The 3,752-nt window shown below is 35.6% G+C and overlaps 1 long non-coding RNA gene across 1 annotated transcript; it reads left to right on the top strand.

The window, feature by feature from the left end:
* Window positions 1-809: 809 nt before the first annotated feature.
* Window positions 810-2,643, top strand: LOC114261836 (uncharacterized). The gene is made up of 3 exons (XR_003629124.2): window positions 810-947; window positions 1,756-1,898; window positions 2,160-2,643. It is a non-coding gene; the product is annotated as an uncharacterized LOC114261836 (long non-coding RNA).
* Window positions 2,644-3,752: the final 1,109 nt, after the last annotated feature.

The following is a 3,752-nucleotide window of genomic DNA, read 5'->3' as shown; positions in this document are numbered from 1 at the left end:
CAGTTCATGCACATGTCTTATACCTTGCCTCAATGTCAAGGCACACTATCAATACCTTAAAACGATTTTAGCTATCTAGGGTGAACATATATTCCAGTAGGGTAATCTTTCAAAAGATAATACGTTTCTATACATGTATATGGTCATGATGCTACATATGCATTATATGCTCAAAAACATTTTCTCATTTCACAAAAGGTTTATATCAAACTCAATGACTAAAATCAAGCATTCTCATTACACTACAAGAATTTGCACCTTTGGCAACCACTTTTGGTGACTAAAAAAAATTTAGTCGCCAAAAATGTCACTTTGGGCGACTAAAATGTGTATTAGTCGGTGTTGGTATAGGATGTAGCTACTAAACATTTTTAGTCGGAAAATATTATTTATTGGCGACCAAATTATCTTTTTTGTTGGCAAAAATGTCACTTTTAGAGACTAAAATATTTATTAGTCGCCGTTAGTCTGCATTTTAGGCTACTAATTTTTTTTTAGTCGTTGTATATTATTGTTTTCCTACAAAATAAATGTTAGTAGCCCAAAATCATGTATATTTTTATGGTTACTCTTTAGCGACTAAAAAATTTAGTGGGCGAATATTATTTTTTCCCGACCCAATGGAGATTTAGTCGCCAAATACTTTTGGCGACCAATAAAATAGTAGTCGTTGATTTACCTGTGGCTACCAAATAGGATAGTCGCCAATAAGCACCCTTTTGCTGACAAAAATTGAGTTTAGTAGCTAAAGCTTGAAATTTTTTAGGGCGTGAACTCTCTTATTGATGCCTGCCCCTTTCTTTGTTACACAACAACATTCAAACCTCTCAGACAAAGACAATCAGACACCAAACCTCAGAGAGAAACATCTCACCGCAGCACACTGTACGAAGGACACAACCACGGTCACCACCGCAAAGCACCACTGGCACAGCCGCAGATCACAGGTTCCCTCTCTCTCTCTCTCTCTCTCTCTCTCTCGCTCTCTCTCTCTCTCGCGCGCGCGCGCGCGTGCGCGCACACGTGCTCGCTCTCTCGCTCTTGATGTGTCTGTCTAGTTGTCTTTCTCATTCACAGTTTCTCTCTGCATCTCTCTCTCTCTCTCTCTCTCTCTCTCTCTCTTCCTTTATTTCCCTTTTTTCTGATTGTGGCTTTAGGGTTTTATATGCTTGAATCAGTTGAATTTGGTGTTCATTTCTGAAATGGGTTTGGGTGTTGTGGATTGATTTCTAAACTAGTATGGGTTTGATGTCCGAAATACGGTTTGATTTTACTAGTTTCATATATTTCCCCCTCTTTTTCCTTTCTCTTTTATTTGTTTGAGTATGAATTTGTTGCTGATATTTGCACTTTCAAATTGTATTTGTAATTCTATTTTGAAAGTGCTCCATGCTTAATGTATTTGGATAGAATGGATGCATTTGTCCAATTTATAAAATTAGAATCACAATTGGGGGTAAATTACAAATACACCTTTGCAAATATTTTGTAGTTTTGTGTTGTGAAATTTTTTGTACCATTCGTTGATAAATAATAATTTCTAGTAGGTGAAAGGATATTTGGGTTGACTGACCTATGGAGTTGAATACTTATCAGAACTTTCTAAAGCAGGGATAGTTGATTTGGCTTATGGCTTCCTCATAATATTGTAAATCAGTTACTATTTGGACCATCTTTTCACTTTGTTTATATTCTAGTCATGATCATTTTTAGATCTTTGATTTTTTTTATTTGTTTTTATTTTTATAACTTTAGGGAACTCCTGGAGTAACAAGATCAGTGCTTTGGGACAGTGGAGTTGTATTGGGGAAGTTCTTAGAGCATGCTATAGAATCAGGGACAGTGCTTCTTCAAGGCAAGAAGGTTGTTGAATTGAGATCTGGCTGTGGATGAGTTGGGTAATAATAACAACAACTATTTTTAAGTTCCATCTTTGTCATTATATATCGTACCATATGAACAAACTGAGTCTATGAATGTCTATGAATGTGATTAGTAAGTGCGTAGCATGAGGAGTGGAATTTTCACTCAAATTTTTCTATATTTATTTACTAATTTTATATGAAAGTCATTATCTTAAATTATGATTTTCTTCCGTTGTGTTTCCAACTGCATTGCTACCCTTTTGGGTGCTGAAGTTATTCTTACTGATTTGGCAGATAGATTAAGGATGCTGAGGAAGAACGTTGGAACTAATCTGTACGGAAATGTTCGTGGTTCTACGACAGTGAATCAACTCATTTGGGGAGAGGAGCCTGTTGTAGAATTGATTCGACCATTAGCTGATTATGGTACAAAGATCTTATATCTTCTCTTCCACATAACAAAGGTTTTAAAAATTGGTTGTTTCTATAACCAAGTAGGTATAATGGGCGTTACAACTCGGTTGAGTGCCTATTACGGTGTCGTTACAACTGTTATGGCTATTGTAATCAATTTTCCTAAGAACTAATACCAGCTCTTGGTTGTTGGATTTTGCACCTTGACTTTCCACATGGTGTGTCTTGACCTGCGAATTTAGTCCCATGCTCCATATGCATTGTCATCAAATTACCTAGTATTTGTTTAATGCTTCTGGACCAAGTAGTGATATTGTATGAGTTGTTTTGGTGCCCATTTAAAGTTTCTAACTTTTAGAGTTTCTATTTTTTTTCCCTTCTTAATTTTATATAGACTCTTATTGTGTTTTTCTCTTATTTTGGATGAAAAAAGTGTTGGGGGTCGGATGTAATTTATAGTGAGGATGCAGTGATGGATTTATTGGCCACATTACTAGAACTTTGTGGCACCCAAACAACAATTATTTTAGCTGGAGAACTTCGAAATGGTACAAAATTTTAAGTTTGCTTTGTTCTGCCAAAACCACGAGTGTTTTGCATTTATTTAAATTTCATGGCACAAAGTTCTCAAAGGGAAAATTACAGGGGAATTAAAGAGAATTTTGCCAAAAAGAGTAGGTTGGGGGTGGAATAGGTTAAAAGGACATAATGAATTTGAAAATGATAAAAGTAGGCATAAAAGATAGATGGTTGAAAATAGGACAATCTTGCTTTACATCTGCACGTACTTAGGTTTATTTTCCCCATCTCACTCAAGGGAAAAGGGAATCACATTATGATCTTGCGACTAACGTAGATTGACTAACTTACTCTGCCGTTTGCTTGGTATCAACATGAGAGTTTGATAGTTAACATGTTTTATCATTCTGTATGAGAGTAAGGAAATAGGGATTACTCTACGAATTGCAGCTCAACTGTTACAATACCTTTGGTGTAGGGACTTTTGTATGCTACAAGTTCTCTCTTTGGAGATGTACTGGGCTCTGTTGGGTGTGGTTCTGGCATGTAATAATCTTGTTAGCTCTTCTTTGTTGCTGTGTTCCATATGTAGGCATATGGGAATATGAATAGTTTATATTCCTTCGAAGAACCTTTGAGTAGTTCTTTTCATGATGTTTTACAAACAATAAAATGGAGTTGAATTGGATTGATGCAAGTTGTTCCTTTAATCACATATATCATTTAATTCATGGATCTTAGTACTACGTGGAGTGTGCTTTGAATTGATTTTTGATAAATGATTTATGTATGCGCCTCTTGTGCAATGTCATTGAACTCAGTGAGCACATCCTTTGAATTAATTTTTGTGATGTATTACAAATATGTGGTTCTTTTTATTTTGCCTTACATGGATTTTTTGTTCTTAACTATCCTACTACTTTTGTTCCTTCAATTCTGAGATGATGGTACCAT

Source organism: Camellia sinensis, chromosome 14 (assembly GCF_055761805.1).
Source record: "Camellia sinensis isolate YWXY chromosome 14, ASM5576180v1, whole genome shotgun sequence".
NCBI classification, from domain to species: domain Eukaryota; kingdom Viridiplantae; phylum Streptophyta; class Magnoliopsida; order Ericales; family Theaceae; genus Camellia; species Camellia sinensis.
Note: the sequence above shows the minus strand (reverse complement) of the source record. Positions and strands in the feature narration are given on the sequence as shown.